This window comes from Hyaena hyaena, unplaced genomic scaffold, assembly GCF_003009895.1.
Source record: "Hyaena hyaena isolate Hyena2069 unplaced genomic scaffold, ASM300989v1 scaffold_437, whole genome shotgun sequence".
In the NCBI taxonomy this organism is placed as follows: Eukaryota; Metazoa; Chordata; class Mammalia; order Carnivora; family Hyaenidae; genus Hyaena; species Hyaena hyaena.
In genome coordinates, this window is record NW_024081070.1 from 857116 (window position 1) to 878785 (window position 21670).

Sequence of the window (21670 nt, forward strand, 5' to 3'; positions counted from 1 at the left end):
TGCCTCATGTCCCTTGTTCTTTATGAGAGCTCATTTTATGAATGAATTAAAGTTTGATCTAAGATATGATATATGTCTAATTCTAAATTTTAAGAGCACTTATTTAAATTCACATATTATAGCTTTCATTCAGTTTCTAAGTGAATAGCACTTTATATCTAATTTCTGTATTACGCATCTGGAACTCAGAGTACACATAACAATACCTTAAATTGAATTAGGTCAAAACCTTTTGTTTGGTTGGTAAAGAATACAAATAAAAGAATTCCAAATTCACCTCAACATTTTCTTAAAAGCATCTTTTCTCATTTGGCAAGGAGCTGGGAAGGGATCATTCTTATACAATTTGATATATTCCCATTAAAACATCTACCCAAAGGGGGGGGGGTAAAATAAGAACGTTTGCTATCAACAATTTTACTCGTGTTCCAGACTGCCTAAAATAAATTACTGTTATGTCAACGTTTTAAAATATCTACTTGCATCATTTTTTTAAATTCCTTAAACATTTCCAAGTATATTACCTTGTATTTTCTTTTTGTTTTTTCAGATAATAGGAAAAGGGCTAATTGGCTCTCAATAAATCCAAGGTCACAAATTTATTGAGGGGAACAGGTGTAGGGTTTCTGATTTATGGTCTTCTTTCCAAGTCCTATGTGGCCTACTTGGTTTCTGCAGACCTCTCTCATATACTCACTACCTAATGGTCTGCTATCACTTCCTATTCTAGACATGTCATTCAGAGAACTCCATTAACACTAGTGTAGCTCTTAATTACCTCTTTGTTAGCACAGGTGATTTGCTTTACAGATTTTTTTCTTTACCTGATAAAACATTCCTATGTCCAATTTAAAAAGATTTTGTTTAATCAGATCCCTGAGCTAAGGAATACCAAGTTTAAGCTACTTAAAAGTCTTTTTAAATATTTGATGGTAGTATGGAATAAGTTAAAATTTTGCTGAATTTTTGTTTTTATTTAAAACATATTAATAGCTTTTCAAGTAATGAGCTTAACCACATTTACTTTGCAAACAAATTACTTTAGTCTACAAATTCAAAGCCCCATTTTTTTTTTTTTAAAGTAGAATAAGGCTTTCCTTAAATGAGAGAGTCTAGGCAAATTGGTGCCATAGAAACTGTTGCTGGTAATTGAGGATCAAAGTCTAAAAGAAAAATTCCTTGTCAACACCAAAAGACATTCAAAGTGTATGTCTGGATATTTTTCTTCTTTTCCACTTCTACATTACCTTACAGGCAAAATCCACCTGATGGTAACATAATAATAATAATAATAATAATAATAATAATAATAATATCTCCCATTGAATTAGAATTTAAAAATGAAAGAGTTATGTAAAATTATTTGTACTTATCCTTCTTACTGCATCATCTCTATATTTATGCAAGACACCCTGGATACCTTATATTAAGTCATGTGAAAGAATTAATGCTTACCTTTCTCAAAAATAAATTCCACTACTGCATTTCCAGGCTATTAGGTAATAGGTTTCTGAGGCACTAGAAGAAATGTCTCCAGTGAATCCCAAATCACAAATATCCTTACTCTCTAAATGGGAATATAAAACTTTGAATAACCTCATAATAAAATGAAGAAGGAGGAAGAGACTGTAAGAATTGAAGACTGGTCCTTTCATTTTACTTTAGAGGCATTTCACTCAGTAATATATGTCCATTATATTTCTTAAGCACAGCAAAGCTCTATCCCTACATTAAAGGTATTATTGATTCTATTCTCATGTGTGTGCCATGTGCATAGTACCACCTGTTCTCCAACAGCCGAGCTCCAACACCTGGCCTTCCTCCATTCTGTATTATTCATCAAGCACACGTGTAGAGGCTTTATGTTCTCAATCTGTTCCTCGTGTGAATCTTCAATTCTTTGTGAAGTTATGATCAATAGGGGATTGAGACTAGAACCAGAGATATCAGCTGGCTTTACATATAGCCTGCCTAGGTATCTGCCTGTATGGTGTGATCTGAACTGTGCCTGCAGGGTAGCATATCCTGACATACACTTCAATCAATCCAAAACGATGTCTGAAATATATCAGGATAACAAAAATCCACTCCTTTTTCATATACATTTCTGTTTCCCGAATGGTAAATTGAGGACAAAAACTATATAATTCATAAGGTGAAAAGACTACATGCAAGTCAACTATTGTAGGTAGTTACAAAATAGTTGTTCTGATTTTGCTTACAATTATAGAAAAACTCCATAAAATAAGAAATAAGTGATAACATTCAAATAGAATAACTATAATTATTCTTTTGATATTCTTGATTCCAGTCTTAATTCTGTATGTGTGTATATTTGCCACATATATACATATATATGCATTACATATAGGACTTGAGATTTTTTGTTAAACTATATATTTAAAAAGGACATCCATAATTCAATGATGGCTTTATTATTTTCATAAGAAAGCAGTTTTTACTTTTCTTGTCTTTTGTCCCCAGATCATATTTAGTGTCTAGCACCTAATGCAGTCAACATCTTGAGTAAACCATAAAATTTATTTGTATATTTGGCATATATTTGACAAATTATTTTCTTTAAGAATTTATTTAAGGGATACCTGGGTGGCTCAGTAGGTTAAGCTTCAGACTCTTGGTCTCGGCTCAGGTCATGATCTCACAGTTCCTGAGTTCGAGCCCTGCATTGGGCTCTGTGCTGTCAGTGCAGAGCCTGCTTGGGATTCTCTCTCTCTCCCTCTTTCTCTGCCCCTCCCCTGCTTGTACTCTCTCTCTCTCTCAAAATAAACAAAGTTAAGCAAATTAGAAGAATAAAAGGAATTTATTTAAGAATATTCTTTTACCACACCAGAGAGATCAAATTCTGTACGTCAAATCCCTTTGATTAGGGATAGTTTTACAATTAAGACTGTGGATTTCCACAGGAACTACAATGCCCCCAAACTATGTTTTTATAAATTGGTAGAAGGCAGCTATATCCATTTTGACAAAATGGGAGTGTGGAAGCATTCTAGGCTTCTTTCTAGTGGATGGAGCTAGAGATTCTTCTTCTACTGTTAGGCGTGGGACTGCCACATATACAAAATGATTACTTTGCATTTTCCATGGCTGTCATATGTCCTAATGTCTATTCATATTAATGTTTGTTAGTATCTGAGCATAAAAATAAACTTTGTGTTACATGCAAGCACAAAATGTTTTTGCATGTTTTTCTATAAATCTAATTCCAAAATCCAAGTATCTTGTGAACTGGGGTTGAGGTTGTTTTCCCTTTTGATCAGATCTTTATCACAGTGATTATTTATTTATTAAAATCATCCCACTGATAGTAATGTTGCTATGGTACTAGATCACCAATATTTAAATATGGTCATCTGTCTGTTCTCACATGGCGATTCCATCTGCACATGTAAGTATCTGATTAGTTCATTATATATTTTAGTTTAGTAGTACATAAGCATATTAAAATACATATTTACTATGAAGTATTTATATGTAGTTCCTTTTATTGTTAGGGTGTTATATTTATTTGGTAAATTATATGTATAATAGGCTATACTTAAAGTCATTTTGGAAGAATTATCGATTGAATTGTGTCCCCTAAAAAGGTATGTTGTAGTTCTAATCCCAAGTACTTGTGAATGTTTATTTGGAAATAGTTTCTTTGCAGATGTAATCTACTTAACATTGAGTCATAATGGATTAGGGTGGGCCCCAAATCCAACGACTGATACCTTAATATCAGAAAGGAGAAAGAAATTCACATACAGAGATACAGAGGTACACAGACCAAATGGGAGGAAGGTTATAAGAAGACAGAACTTGAAACTGGAATGACACCACCACCAACCAAGGAACACTGAAGACAGTCAGCGACCTCCAGAAGATAGAAAGAGAGGAAAAAATTATTCCCTAGATCCTTCAGAGGAGCATGGCCCTACTGATACCTTGATATTAGACTTCTAGCCTACAGGACTGTAACATAATACATTCCTTTTGTGTTTAGCACCCAGGTGATGGTACTGCATTATGGCAGTGCTAGGGAAATAATGTAGACAGTAAAGGGTATTACAAGTACGTTCAAAGGAAAAGGGTGAAGACTGGGTTCACAGCAATTAAAAACACTGAAATGGGAATAGAATCTCATAGACTGTTCTACTGACTTTCATGGTCCTTCAGAATATTCCTGGAACCTGCCTTTCCTGCTAATCCTTTCACAACTATCCCTTCTGCAATTTACCATAATCTGAACACTCACAACATGTAATTTGTGCTCCTAATTTTGCTGGAAATGATAATTTCCTTATCTCCTACTGATTAAATAATAACTATTATGCACAGCCCATCTCAAAGGCAAACTCCTCTCTCTTGTATGCCACCAACCAGTATGTCGTTAGTGTGCCACTTTGTGTTCACTTTTTTATGACCAGTAAACAAGTGTGTCCTCACTCGTATTGTGGTTGTCAGTATACAAATCAATTTGTCCAGAATTTACTGAAAACAAAAACTGTGTCTTATCGATCTCTGTATTCTCAGCTATACTGACCAAAGCACGTTGAATACTATTTGCAATCAATTAAATAGATAAATAACATTTTGTGGTATAGAGAAAGTCTTTTTAAAAGAAGAGCTCTAGGAGATTAACCACTTTTCTGGGAGAGTATAAAAAATGGAATTGTAAGAATTTAAAGAATAAGAGAAATTGATGATGGCCATTAAAGTATAAGGCAAAGAAAAAATTTCTTTAAAAATATGAGAAACAGTGAATAAAAGATACATATGACCAGAACAAAAGCATATTTTGTCTGAGATAGGCAAGGCAGAAAGTAAAATTTATGTTTCCCCTTAATGCCTATCATGTTAATGATTGGACAGATGGCCAAGGTCAGAGAGCAAACTTCATGATGTCCTAAGATGATGGATCTTGGAGGCCTAATATTTTTAACAAGCTATATGATCCACCCCTCCCCCAAAGATATTTATTTATGTCCTTTCCTCTTTCATTCTCATTGCTTCAGAATTAGGCCATTTCAATAGGCAAGGCAATTTTATTATAGATATCAGCTACAACACATATTTGGCAAATCTTAATAACATCTTCTCACACCTACACAGTAAATTACTAGTAAAACTGCTTTAGCTGTGACATTTTCACTATTTGCATTATCATCAACACTTACATAAGCATATATTCCAATTTTGAAAAGAGAAGCTTTCACAAACATTATGACGTTTGATTGAGTTGAGTAACTTAAAAACCAGACCTTATTAAAATGTTTTCTGAAGTCAGATTTCTCTCCAAAAAGCTGTATTAAGGAGTATTGTAATTATAACTAGCACACTTTCCTCAAGATGGCTAATGTATTATTTCTGTAAATTGATTTTCCATAACTTTCTCTCTCTGTCCTCCATAATTAATGACTTTAAATTTCAAGTTAGACCTTAATTTCCTCACACTCAGCATTTCTCAGTGTACTATTCATAGCCTATAAACAGATGAGCGTGACATTTGATAGTCAAACTTGAATAGATTATGTAAAACAATATTTAAAAATCACTCATGTATTCTTATTAACAAAGTTATTTGTATCTTGGAAAAGATTCACTGGATGTCCTTAAACCAAAGTATAAATTTATATCAAACAAATAAGCAGAATCACTGGAATTTCACAGAGAATAGAAACTAAGTGGGTAGAGAGCCCCATGAGACCTTTTCAATAACTCATGCAACTGGGATTTGTCAAACTCTGCCAACTTACCTGTCTAACTTCTATCTCAGGTGGTTTTTGTTTGTGTGTGTGTTTGTTTGTTTCATTTTGTTGGAGCTCAAAATCCTTCTTTTAGTGCCATAATAGAAAAATAATTACAAACCATAACTGATAGTATACAAATAATTTTATATAGCTTACATAGAACTGTACAGCTATATAATACAGAAACTTTTAGTAACTTCATGTGTAATAAATAATTTAAACCAGTGGTTCTCACCTGGAAGTGATTTTGCCTTTCAGAGGATATTGGAGAGTGTCTAGAGATATATTTGTCACTGCAGGGGTTGTGCTCCTGGTAGCTAATGGGTAGAAGCTAGGGATGCTTCAGCTGTGGTCTGTTCTATGCATCAGGATGTTTAGTACATGAGTCTTTCATCTCCTTAATTAAGTTTGCTAAAACCTGTTAGAACAGCTATTATTATTTAAAAAAAAAATAAGTATTGACAAGTATGTGGACCAGTTAGAACCCTTGTGCAGTATTACGAATGAAAACTCATACAGCCACTATGGAAAACAGAATGTTTGTCAAAAAATTAAAAATAGGACACCCATTTAGCACAATCAACCCATTTCTGGGTATTTGTCCAAAAGAATTGAAATTAGAATTTCAAAGTTCTATTACCAATCTGAAGTTCATTACAGAATTATTCACAATAGTCAAGTTATAGACAAAACCTTATGTCCATCATCAGATGAATGGATAAAAAAATATGTGGCTTATGCGTATAATGCAATACTATCCAGCCTTAAAAAAGAAGGAAATTCTTCAATATACGACAACATTGATGATCCTTGATGATATGAATCTAAGTGAAATAAATAAATCACAGACAAATACTATATGATTCCACTTATATGGTGTGTCTGAAGTAGTCAAATTCATAGAACCAAAGAATAGAATGGTGCTTACCAGGGACTGGAGGTTAGGAGGAAATGGAAAGATAGTCATCAACTGGCACGAAATTTCAGTTATGCAAGATGAGGAAGCTTTAGGATCTGTTGTACAACATTACACCTAGTGTAAACTTTAATGCACTGCACACTTAAAATTGTTAAAGGGACAGATCTCATGTTAAGTGTTCTTACCACAGTAAAATGATTTTTCTTATTCAAAAAGGAAATGACTGTGACACACTTCTAGGTGGTACATACGCTCTCTGGTTTTTCTTGCTTGGTTTTTTAATGAAGCAAGTTGCCATGTTTGGAGTTTCTCTACAGAATGACCCACATGGCAAGGATCTAAGAGTGGCCTCCGGCCAACAGCCCTTGAGGAAGTGAATCTTGCCGTGGGCTATGTTATTTATGCCTGGAAACTGATCCTTTCCTCCTGCATGTAAAACTGCAAAGCTATCTGGTCCCTGGATTGCATCTTGTGAAAGACCCGAATTCAGAGGAACTAGCGAAGCTATAGTCTGATTGCTTATGTACAGAAAACGGAAAATAATAAATAGTGCTGATTAAGGCATCAAATTGTGGAGTGTCTGTGATGTAGCAATAGATACTAAAACAGATATATAATTTAGAATTCACCTTAAATGTATATTTGAAAAATGTTCACAAGGCTCTTACATCTTTCTTAGAAAAAGAAACGACACTATAAGCTGGGTCTATAGACTCCCTTTGACTGCTTTCAGCCAAATGATTGGTACAAATAAATTAATGAAGTAAAATAATTTGGTGGAGGTTTTAATATTTTATCACTGGTAATGTAATGTCATAGCTACTATAACATGAGTGCATATATGCCTCATCATATAAAAGCAATATATCAATCACAATGACTAACTGCAGGTAAAAAAGTTTTTACTGGTATTTTGTTACTGTCATAAGTACTGATATAAATGGAATAAGAGCTAATAAATATAATTGCTCAATCCAAACAATATGTGAGCTTGTTTTGAAACCTAAAGAACATTATTTAACAAAATCAGCAGAAGCTTGTAGTAACTTAACCACTCTTTTCATAAAATTACACATCTTATAACTGAATATTCTTGATCAAGATGGTAATTATACATAACCTACTAGCTTGATTTATTTCTGTCATTATGTGAAACTTTAGGTTTCTGCTGTATCAAAACTCCACAGTAATCAAATTATAATGACCAGCTCATCTCTTATAACTTATAGATGTGATACAGGATTTATTACGATAATTACCATTCATAAATATTTCTCAATTATAAATCAGTAAAATTAGAGGCACTGCTGTGTCTTGAGCTCTTCTAACAATCCCTAACATTCAATAAGGCTAGTCTATATTTGTTGTCATATTAAAACTAAAAACCTGTATTAAACTGTATTAACCATATTAAAATTTTAATCACAATAAAAATTCACAATGATTTTTAAAATTTCAACAGTCAAAATATGTAAAAAAAAGAAAATTTATGATTTAGTAATATAGCAATAATGTAATTCCATCCAGTAATGTTTCTATGTATATTAATTCAATTATGACTTCATACAAAAATATGTATTAAGTGCCTACTCTCTAATCCAGCACAAAATTAGACTCTGAAGACATACTACTGAAAAAGAGAGAAAAAAAATCAGACCAATTCCTATGCTAATAGACCCATATGGAATAGTTGGGAAGACAGAAATGAAACCAATAAATATAAGTTAAGTACTGAAATAAGAAAGAAAGGGTCTCTGAGGCAGAATGTCAGAATGGACTTTTTTTTAAGGAAAAGGACTGTCAAGGAAAACCTTACAGAGAAGGAGATTTTTAATAATTACTGAGTAGAGAAGAGCTAATACCAAAAAGGCAGACAGAGAAGCATTCCAAGCAGCAGGTGTGAAAAGTACAAGCTCCAGTGTTCATGAAGAGAGCTAGAATCTTGCTAGAATCTTGGACCAATACCTACCAGCTATTATAGGGCCGATGGAATTATATTAAAAAAAAAAATCTCTAAGAACATGTGAGCAGTTAACCCACAAAATTGAAAGACGTTACGGACGCATTGTCCTAGCATCACCTTCTGTTCTCCCCCTTGGAATCTAATCCTAATAAAAGTGATAAACTGCATCATTGTACTCTTTCATTTTTGTGTTTGTTATGAAAGTCCATTCTTTATAACCTCCTAAAGTACTGCCAATTTATACATTGTGGGAATTCCCCGTGACCCCTCTGTGCCACAGTGTTCCACAACCACTTGTCTCAAAGGAATATGATTATGTTAATCAAAAAGCTGCTAGACACAGGAGTCACTTAAAAAGTATCCACCCAAAGGCCTTCCATTTGTGTTGTTTCAGGAAAATAACTATATATATAGTAAGTATTGTGATAAGGGAAATACTGAATGATATAAAAGCGACAAATAGGTAGAATGAACTTAGTCTCAGGGCCAGAAAAGCGTTCCAGAGGAAGACTATTTAAGGAAGAGACTTGGAAGATAAATAAGAGTTGTTCAAAGAAAGTAAGAAATATGCAGAAGGACAGGTTGTGGGGAGCAAATGGTGAGAGACTCATTTTTGAATAAAATCAAAAGCCTGATATGCAGACACAGCAGGTCACTTTGGTGGACAAAAACAGTTCAATATATCTGAGGGTTAGAGTGGAGGGATGTTGGATGTGTGAGAGAAGTCACAAGATGAGGTTGGAGAGAAAGACAAAGCCCCATGAGAGATCAGGTTGCTTTATTCTTAGAACAATGGGAATCCAATGAAACAATTAAAACAGGGTAGACATGATTTAAGAGATGATCCTACTACAGTTTGCAAAATGAATAAGCCAGTTGACAATCTGTTGTACTAGTTCAGGCAAGAGATGATATGACCATTGCCTTCACTAGAAGGATGACTATGGATGAATTTGTTAGATGTTCAGGAATAGAAATGTCAGTATTCAGTGTCTGAATAGAATAAGTAAGGGAAGAAAGAGAAATAAGTGATGGTTTCCATGTTATTAGATTTGAAAATAGGCTTAACAATGGAGTCATTTGGTGTGAAGAGAGGGCCTCAGTTTAGAACTAAATATAATGTATTCAGATTTGACTACTATAACACATTGATAGCCAAGCACAAATGGCCAATGAGGAAGAGGCTATAAAGTTATACCATTTCCTTAGCATTTTTTGGAGCAAAATGAAATGTATTATTCTTCTAAAAGTGTTACTGTACTCTTTTCAATTGTATTTCTAGAATTTTGATCCACATAATACAAAGGCCTAAAGATTACATTACCACTGTAATGTGGTAAATAAAGTTAAATAATGAGGATCCAAGAAAGATCTTGAGTTGCTAACTTATAGTTAGGTGAGTTAGACAATGAATTATCTGAAAGAACCCTGAATTATGGCACTATGTGAATGTTTTAATGCAGTTATATGTTATTTTGAGTGGGGGTGTGTGTGTCACACAACTAAAAGCCACCCATGTATTCTTCTAGAAATCTCCTGCAGGAATAACAGGGATAACACATTATACATTTTGATGTTTGTGAGAATTCTGGGACACATCCACATTCCCAGAGCCAGTCAAGGAGAAATACTGTGGAAGGAAAATTTGGAGAAGGGTGAGGTAGAAATAAAAGGATAGATAAAGGAGTGTTCTTTTCTGTGAGGGAAACTCTTCAGCTGCATTTCTCAATCTTGGCTATATGTGGAGTCACCTGTGGAAGCTGTAAAACATACCTGCACTACGCCCATCCAATAAGTACAAAATCAGTATCTGTGGGTTTAGGTGAGAGGCATGGTACCCTTTTCAAAAATTTCATTAGATAATCTGAGACGTACCATTTATTAACTATAAGTAGTTTATAACTTCTATTGAAAAAAGAGTCACTTATTGATATATATTTTTAATTTTACAAATATAATTTCTAAGTGTGAAATGTAACATGAGCAGTTATACTTAAAAGTAATAGTTTAGTACATCACATCAATAAGAAAAAGGATAAAAACCATATGCTCATTTCAATAGATGAAGAAAAAAGATTTGACAAAGTACAAGATCCGTTCATGACAAAAACTCAACAAAGTAGGTTTAGGAGGGAATATCTCAATAAAGGCTTATACGAAAAATCCACAACTAATATACTCAATATGGAAAAACTGAGAGCTTTTCACCTAAGGTCAGTCAAAGGTGTCCCCTCCCACTACCTTTTTTCAGCACAGTACTGGATGTCCTAGCCACAGCAATCAGACAACAAAAAGAAATAAAAGATATCCAAATTGATACTTAGTAAATGTTTTGCTATTTGCTTATGACATGATCATATACGTAGAAAAGCCTAATGATGCTACCAAAAACCTATACGAACTGATAAATGAATTCAGTAAAGTCATAGGATATAAAATTGATGTACACAAATCTGTTGCATTTCTACACACTATGGGATGAATACATGAACAGATATTTCTCCAAACAGTACATACAGATGGACAAAAGACACATGAAAAGATGCTAAACATCACTCATCATTGTGGAAATGCAAATCAAAACCACAATGAGTTATTACCTTACACCTGCCAGAGCTAAAAAAAAAACACAAGAAATAGCTGTTGGCAAGGATGTGGCAACAAGGGAATCTTGTGTACTATTGGTGAGAATGTAAACTGGTGTAGCCACTCTTCAAAATAACATGGAGGTTCTTCAAAAAGTTAAAAATAGAAGCATCCTAAGATCCAATAATTGTACTACTGGGTATTTGCCCAAAGAATACAAAAACACTAATTCAAATGGAAACATGCAACCCTGTGTTTATCGCAGCATTATTTGTAATAGCCATGATATGGAAGCAGCCCAAGCACCAATTGACAGATGAATGGATAAGAAAAATGTGGTATGCATATACAATGGAATATTATTCAGCCATAAAAAAGAACAAAGTCTTGCCATTTGCAATATGGATGGATCTAGAGAGTATAATAGTACACAAAATAAGTCACTCAGAGAAAAACAGATACCATATGGTGTCACTCATATGTGAAATTTAAGAAACAAAACAAATGAACAAAGGAGGAAAAAGAGAGAGGAAGAGACAAACCAAGAAACAGACTCAACTACAGACAACATAGTGATGGTTGCCAGAGGGGAGGTGGTGGGGGAAATAAAATAGGTGAAGGGGGTTAAGAGCACACTTACCATGATGACTACTGAGTAGTTTATAGATATGTTGAAAAAAAAAAAGTTTAGAGTTTATTATTTCCTAACAACCAAGGGTTTTCTTTGGGGATCATAATTTCCGGAAACATAACAGTAGTACATTATCCAGTTTGCATATAATGCTTATCATTTTTTTTTTAAAAAAAGTCTGTCTTTTAATAAAACCTGTAAGGGGATTAGTTTTCATCTTAGAGTGATGGGATAGCCACTGAATTGTATATGCAGTTTTTTCAGAATAATGTTGGTTTAGTATTCTTTTTTTCACTTTTTTCAAGCTTTATTTAAATTCCAGTTAGTTAACATATAGTTTAATATTAGTTTCAGGTGAGGATTTAGTGATTAGGTTTAGTATTCTTAAAAATAGACTTTTCATACCAATAAGACAAAGAGCAAAGATGTTTAACATATAAAAACAAATTCTAATAATATATTTTAAAACACTATTTTAGGGGTGACTGGGTGGCTCAGTCGGTTGAGCGTCCGACTTTGGCTCACGTCATGATCTCATGGTTTGTGGGTTTGAGCCCCTCTCTCTCTTACCCTCCCCTGCTCACACACACTCTCTCTCTTTCTCAGAAATAAAAAACATTAAAAAAATTAATAACCCATTATTTTAATCAACTAGTTAATTGGATAACCAAATACAACAAGAATATATACTATATTTTTTAATGTTTATTTATTTTTGAGAGAGAGAAAGAGAGACAGAGAGCATGCGCAGGGGAGGGGAAGAAAAAGAGGGAGACACAGAATCTGAAGCAGGCTCCAGGCTCTGAGCTGTCAGCAGAAAGCCTGATGAGGGGCTTGAACTCAGGAACTACAAAATCATGACTTGAGCCAAAGTTGGAAGCTTAACTGACTGAGCCACCTAGCCACCCCAAGAATATATACTGTATTTAAAAAAGGGTCTGTCCCAGTTACCACAATGTCCAGCTTATTTTCTCTTCTTCTTAGATGGAGCCAATCTGTACTTTTTTTGGTATTCCAGACCAAACAGGAGTTACACCAAAGCAGAAAGAATGGGTATATTACAGGAAGACATCACTGACCTTTTCTCTTTCTGTGCCTTAGCCTTCTTGTCTTTAAAATGAAGAATCCCTTCAACTACATTTTATTACGCTAAGTGAGCCATGAGTTGCTAAAATAGTTTATAATTTCTCTCTGATCTTCCAGTCTAGATCCCTTACTTAAGTAAATCTCACACTTCAATATCTGGATAGATACTATAATTTCATTAAAGTTAACAGGTTTCTCTACATGTAAAAAAAAAATCTATGAGGATAAAAGCCAAGCTCTGGAACATCATGGAAACCGACAGCCTTCCATCTATCCAGATCCCCTCACAAAGAAATTTTAAATATATGTGCATTGTTAGACACATAACATATCCCCTCTCTTCAGATACAAGGTAACAATATTCTGAAACACCTATGACATTTGTGAAGAATATCTATCCTTGGGTAGATAATAAGCATTGTTATATATTAATATCAAATCAAACAAACATCTTTTAAAATAAGATTTTAATCTGTACCTGATCTTTTGGAAATACTTAGATCACATATTCTAAGAAATGTATATCAGTGAAACAGTGATGTTATAAACTTGCAAGTGAGAATGGAAGTTGATTTGTCATAAGAAAATAAACTCAAACATATTTGTTTAAACGAGATTCTATCAGAATAAAATTAAGGTAAAATAAAATTAATTTTCTTATACGATATAGTTCATATTCTAACTCTGATGTTCCAGAAACTTCATTTCTCCTTAATTATTTTATCATGTGCTAAAATAAAATGTAATAAAAGAGCTTGGAATATTTATGTTCAAGCTAGGTGATAAAAGGTAGCACTACAATGTCAAATGAAATAAATGGACTCATATGAGAAAAAAATCTTTGAAAATGAAAAATGTAGATGGTAACAGCTTTAAGTTGTCACCAACATTTCATTTATCCAACAAATATTTATTAAGATCCCACTGTATGTTTGGAACTAGAGAAAGAATAGTGATAATGTCAGGCAAATCAGAGAGCATAGAGTCTGGTGAGAAAACTATTAAAATTATATGCTTATTTTATTAGCCAAAATTATGTTTCAAGCCTTTTTAAAATTGATAAAACTTTATAATATTATTTATGATTTTACCTATGAAGTACATGTGAAATATTCCACATAATATGAAAACTGTCTGCAAACCCAAATACATATTTTTCCCATAATCCCTTTGGACAAGGAACAAAACAATTATTTAAATAGGGCACCTGGGTGACTCAGTCATTTCAGCTTCTGATTCTTGATTTTGGCTCGGGTCATAATCTCAAGGTCATGGGATCAAGCTTTGCGTCAGGCTCTGTGCTGACCAAGTAACCTGCTTAAGATTCTCCTTCTCTCCCTTTGCCCCACTCCCCAACTTGTGCTCTCACATTCTCTATATCTAAAAATAAATTTAAAAAATAAATAAAATAAAACAAAATAAAAAAATTACAAATAAGGACGCCTGAGTGGCTCCGCTGATTAAGCATCTGACTCTTGGTTTCCCCTCGTGTCATGATCTCAAGGTTCGTGGGATTATCTCTCTCCCTCTCTTTCTGTCCCTCCACTGCTTGCTCGCTCTCTCTTTCTCTTTTCTCTTTCACTGCCTCTCAAGATAAATACATAAGCATTAAAAAAAATAAAATGGCAAATAATATTTACCATTTATTTACAATTTATTTCCAGGCTCTGGAAAGTAAGAAAAATCATATTCTTGACTTTACCAGAAATAAAAATATAAGACTTAAGTCTCTAATATGAATTTATGTCCCATTTTTAGGAAACTATCATACTGTTTTTAAACAATCAGCATCTAGGAAAATATGTTTGGGTAGCTTAATGATTTTTTTCCTAACCTTCCTGAGAAACTGAGGTTTCAGGCAAACTACTTAATTCAAAAACTAGAGAGAAAGGCACTTTCAGGCAGAACACACATATTTGCCTCTCTAGGGTACATACTGCCATGTGCCGTTTAAGCCAGTTGAAAGACACAGTTGAACATGTATGATGAGTTGCTAAAGCTGTGTGTGAATTAGTGTGAGAACGTGAAGCCACTGAGGGCTGCCCATGTAGGGGGATAAATCCCACTTGCTGTGTTTCCTCAATTAGCCCTATCGGCATTGGCAGGGAAGAGTAGATACAATCCTGAGAATGCATTTATGGTGATGCTGGGTGGGGCAGGGAAACAGCAGGTATTGCTGAAGTTCTGCACAGACCATCCCTTTCCTTTATTCCCCCAAACAAAATATTTAATCTGTAGAGGCAAGGAGAACAGGGTTAAAAAAACAAAAACAAGTACAAACCCCGAAAGAAAGCAATAATAAATCCGGGTCCAGAGCTATAGTTTTCTAAGAGGCAAGAAAATTTTCTTAGGTTATACCCCCAGTCTCTCTGCTGAGACTAGGTCTTAATCAGAACAGCAGAGAAGGCCCCACTCCTCTGCCCCAACCACCATGTTAATGAACAAGTATTGAATAAAAATGACAGTGAAATAAAGAGGAGAGAACTGCAGACAGAATTTCTCCAAGTTACAAGATAAAGACTGAAAGCCAAGGGGTGAGCAGACATTGAGCAAATAACCTTTGGTACTGAGGCCATGCTCATCAAATGAATGTTAACATAGGTATATTATATTGGAGGATCCATGACAACTAAAAATAATCATAAAGATTAAAATGAGCTTAATTTGTGTCACAGTTTGATATGGTTATCCAAAATTTTTATGCAATTCTAAGCTGCTTGAGTAGGAAAAGAGTCCCTAGCATACCAAAGTGTTAACATTTTAAATATCCTCCACACTAGCTGTACCACATTTTATTGTTACACACCTGAAGGGCAGTGTAGAGGACAATATCAAGCCGACAAGCATTCAAAAGAATGTAATCTAATGTGATAGTACTAGAAAACATTCAAAATGTAATGGATAGAAAGATCAAAGCATGTTTAACCTTGAGAAAGAAAAGTCTATGTTGGGGGCACCTGGGTGGCTCAGTCGGTTAAGCATCCGACTTCGGCTCAGGTCACAATCTCACGGTTTGTGGGTTCGAGCCCCGCATTGGACTCTGTGCTTACAGCTAACTCAGAGCCTGGAGCCTGCTTCAGATTCTGTGTCTCCCTCTCTCTCTGACACTTCCCTGCACTTTCTCTCTCTCTCTCTCTCTCTCTCAGAAATAAATAAAAAATTTAATTAAAAAGGTTTATGGAACATATACTAGGTATTCATAAACATTTAAGGATTTTCAAATGGAAAAAATACATTTTGTATATAGTATTGATAGATAGAAATAATTAGGATTAATGTGAATCAATCATTGAAGCATATGCTTTCAATCACAGAAGGAATAACTTCTAATTCTTCAAAGTAGCCTAAAGATAAATATACTACTTCTGAAGTGTATCGTTAAAAGTACCCAAGTACTTTATATATTAATCAATATTGGAAAATACTTTAAAGTAATTGATCATTGTTAGATAAAATTATATTCAATACTCACTGATTGTATCATTGTATCAGGGGTGAAACACATCAGATTTTTCAACTCTGGTTTTATATTGATAGCTTTTGAGAAAGAAAGCTTATGATCATACTTAAGCTAAATATTATACATGATATTAAATGCTATAAATCTAAACTAAGTCCATTGACAGGAGATAACACTAACTTTTTTCAATGCATAAACACAGCTAAGGAGAGAGTCAATGTAAATAATTTAGAGAAAAACATTCAACATGGGCAAGAGATGTATATTTATGTATTGAATGTACTAAAAACACTGAAGCTGCTTTGTATTATGTATTGCTTACACCCTAAGAATGCACTCTTCTTCTGAAGGAAAGCAACCTCAATATATTCCATGAATCATCCTTCAGACAGGAAACACTGGGATTTGCCAATAACAGTGAAGGTGACCCTCTTGTAAGAGTTCCCTTTCCTTTTGTCTCCATCTTTCACCAGGTTCTTAGATAAATTTAAAAAGAGCATTGGCACATAAAAATATATCTTAATTTATATTTAAATATTAAGAACTCTAAAATTCAAAAGAACATCTTGACAATGCTTTGTTTGTGTTTATAGGGAAGATTTCATGAAACAAAAGACAGAACTGAAAATGGCTTTTGGGTTTGCATGTTACAAAAAAAAAGGAGAGAGAGAGAGAGAGAGAGAAAATTTACTTCCAGGAGTAACAGAATGTGAAACGAGACTTACAATTCATCAGTACAATTTTTTTTTCTTTAACCTGAGCAGAGCTGGTTGAACAGATGTGGAGGGATTTGTGTTCAGGAAGGGAAAAGTATCCTGGATTCACACAAAAGGACAATTTTTTTTTTTTCCATCCAGAATCCTATGGGATGTGTATGGTAGGGAGGCGACACTGGCAACCCCGGCTTATTCTCTTGAGTCACAAAGAGAGCACAAAGACATTATCCATCTATATTTCCCCATAAGAGATTGTCTGGCATTAGATTTAAGAATAAATACTATGGAAAACAATGTAGCTACTATATTCTTTTCTAATACAATAAAATTAATTATTAAAGAGCTCAGGTCTTAACTCTATTTTAAAATAAAATCCAATAAAAAAGGGCAACTGATTTAATCAATGAATAAAATGCTTGCTTCTAATATTTTTAAATTTTTCCAAATATGATATTCTTAAATCATATATTTCATAATTCATTTAAATCATATAAATGATAACACTTCCAAACCTCACCGTTTTAAGCAATTTTGGATAAAATGAACAGCCAAACTATATAATCAAATCTGCCTTCTGCAATGTTTCCATTTTCTATAACTTTTTACATTCATCAATAATTGATACAAATTTAAGCACACTGTAACATGGAGTAGCTGTTGTCTTTTTTTCTTAATGCTTCTTATTTATTTATTTGTTTATATAGAGACAGTGAACACAAATGGGGAGAAGGGCAGAGTGTTTGTGTAAGAGAGAGAGAGAGAGAGAGACACCAACCTAAGTAGGCTCCTCATTGTCAGCGCAGAGCCTGAAGCAGGGCACAGTCTCATGAACTTCAAGATCATGACCAGAGCCAAAACCAAGTCAGACACTCAACCACCTGAGCAAAACCAAGTCAGACACTCAACCACCTGAGCCACCCAGACACCCCTGGGTAGCCCCTTTCTCAGTCAAGTATGTGAGTCTTGTGTACGAGAACAGAACCAAGAAATAAGCTAACAAACAAAACCCTATTCATATGACATAAGGTACCTGGAAATGCCACATATTACCAATGGCCAAGGACACACACATTTCAATTACAAAGCAGGTTGCATTGTCAAGCCTTTTATCATGGGGTAGGAAGTTAAATGCTACTGCCGGAAAGGGCCCAGGAGGAAAGGGAAAAAATATTTTTGATCAATAATACAATGCGGAACATAAATAGAGTTATATCTTAACACACATGTAGAGGTCATAATTCAATCCTCAACTTTAAGTTGAATTTTTTCGAACTTGAAATAGAACTTTAATAGATTGTAGGTGGATAAGCAAGGTAACTCTTCACAATTATTAATAGCTAATATACACAGATGATATAACATTTACTGATAATGAAAAATACAGGAAATACTGTCCTAAAAATCCTAATTAAAATTGCACTGAATTGTAAGTATTTATTAAACTTAAATGTTATAAGAAAGCAAATTTAATTATGAACATGAGGAGCAAAAAGGATGAACAGAAAATTTTGAGAGTAATCTCAATGAGCTTTCTAAAATTAATAAATGTCTTATGACATTGGTTTATACCAGCAATAATTTCATACCTATGACCTAAATCCCATAATCAATGCATCACACATTTATCTTAAGTTTGTCTTTAAGTTAACAATCAGGGTTGTGATATATTTAACTCTTAAGGTAAGCAAGTATTAAAATAGAGAAAAACTTCTAGGTAAAAGAAAGGAGGAAAACGTTACATACAGAACATCCAAAGACCTAGAAAAAAATAAAAGAAGAAAAATGCATATATGAAAAAATATTTGGTAAATAGAAGAGTCTGATTTAAAAGCCATCAAAGATAGAACAAATGCAGAGTAGTATGATACACAATTAATACCTCTGAGAGAAATAAATACCATAGAAAAACTAGTGGAAATAGTTTATGTATCAGTCAACACTTCTATCTTTGGTCAAGAATAGCTGATTTGTTACCTAATTGTCAAGTGATAAGGATTAGAAAAATACAGGGTCTTGAAGGACTATAGTAAATAAAGAAAAATATTTTATTTTTTAAAGTTTATTTATTTTGTGATAGAGAGCAGGAGGGGCAGAGAGAGAGAACCTCAAGCAGACTCCATGCTGCCTTCGCAGAACCCAGCCAAGAGCTTGAATCCTGAAACTGTGAGATCATAACCTGAGCGGAAGCCAAGAGTCAGACCCTTAACCCATTGAGCCACCAGGCACTCCAAGAAAAAAGTTTTAATAAACTGTATGCTTTTATCTATAACCTATGTATAAGTTCTTCCTACCTAAAATTAAATATATTTTAAATGAGCAGTAAAATAGAATGAAAATAAATTTTGTTGAATAAATTTTACACATAACATTTGTAAGTATGGTATGTTACTTTGATACCTTTAAATGTAATATGATTACCAATGTAGCAAAATTTATCACATACATAATTATAGTATACAATTATCAATATTCACTATACCGTGCATTAGATCTCTATGGCTTATTTACTGCTCATTACAAGTCTCTGCCCTTAAATATCGTCATTCATAACCTCCACCAGCCTCCATACCATAGTAACTAACACTTTGTTCTGTACAGGCTTAATGTGTTTTAGATTCCATACATAAGTGATATCATATATTACTCGTTATTCTCTGTCCAGTTTATCTCACTTAGCATAATGTGCTCAAGGTCCCTCCAGGTTGTCCCAAATGGGGGACAACCTTTCTCCTTCTCATGACTGAATGATATTCCATTGTGTGCATGTACCATGTCTTTTTTATCTATTCATCTGTTGATGATCATTTGAACTGTTTCCACAACTTGGCTTTGGGAATAATGCTCCAATAACTATGGTTGTTCATATATCTTGCTGTTTTCATTGCCTTTGGGTATTGCTGATCATATAGCAGATATATTTTTCATTTCTTGAGGAGTTCCCACATTGTTTTCCACAGTGGTTAGATTGATTTACATCAACCCCAGCAATGCATAAGGACTCTCTTTTCACCAGTGTATATTGTCTCTTGTCTTCTTGATGATAGCCATTCATTCTGACAGGTGGCTATTAGATATCCCACTGTAGTTGTGATATGCACTTTCCTGATAGTTAGTGATGCTGAGCATCTTCTCATGTGTATATTGGCCATTTTTATGTCCTCTCTGGAGAAATGTTTATTTAGTTCTGCCCATTTCTTAATTGGATTATTTGGGAGGTTTTTGTTATTGAGTTGACAAAGATCATTATACACTTAGGATATTAATCCCTTATCTATCCAGTATGAGGTGTGCAAAATTTTTCTCCCATTCTATAGGTTGTCTTCATTTTGTTGTTTTCTTCCCTGTGCAGAAGATTTTTAAGTTTCATGTAGTCCCATTTATGGATTGTTTTATTTTGTTGTATGTAGTTTTTGGTGTCATGCCCCCAAAATTATTACCAAGGCCGATAAAATAAGCTTCTTCCCTACATTTTCTTCTAGCAAGTTTATGGTATCAGATCTTATATTTAAGTCTTTGATCCACTTAGAGTTAACTTTTGTGAGTGGTGTGAAATTGGGGGTCTAAACTCATTATTTTGCATATGTTTCCCCAGTTTTCTCAGCATATTTGTTGCAGAGACTATCCTTTCCCCATTGGACATGCTTGACTTCCTTGTCAAATATTAGTTAACCATATAAGTTGGGGCCTGATCTTAGGCTCTCTGTTCTATCAGTTAGTATGCCTATATTTGTGCCAGTACCATATTGTTTTTATTACAATGGCTTTGTAGTATAGTTTGAAATCCAGAAGCATTACACCCCTGGCTTTGTTCCTTTTTTTCAGGATTACTTTGGCTATTTGAGGTCTTTTATGATTTTACACAAATTTTTAGATTATTCTATTTGAAAATGCTTTTGGTTTTTTTTTTTTAATATTTTTATTTATTTCTAGGAGAGAGAGAGACAGAGAGAGACAGCGTGAGCAGGGGAGGGTCAGAGAGAGAGGGAGTCACAGACTGAAACAGGCTCCAGGCTCCGAGCTGGCAGTCAGCACAGAGCCCGACATGGGGCTCGAACCCACGAACCGCGAGATCATGACCTAAGCGAAAGTCGGACGCTTAACGACTAAGCCACCCAGGCGCCCCATGCTTTTGGTTTTGATAAGGAATACATTGAATCTGCAGACAGATTTGGGTCATATGACCATTTTAACAATTTTAACTCTTCTGATTCATGAATGAAGATGTATTTCCATTTGTTTGTGCCCTCTTTGATTTCTTTCAGCAAAGTTTTGTAGTTTCTATTGAACAGATCTTTCACTTCTAGATTAAATTTACTCCTAAGTATTTTACTGTTTTTGATACTATTGTGAATGGGATGATTTTATTTATTTTCCAGTACTTCATCAGTAGTGTAAAGTAATCAAATTAATTTCTGTAAGTAGATTTTGTATACTGCAACTTTAATAAAGTTATTAATTCCAATTATTTCTTTTATTGATTCTTTGGGATTCTCTATATAAAATCATATCAGCAGCAAATAATAACAATTTTACTTCTTCCTTTCTAATTTAGATGC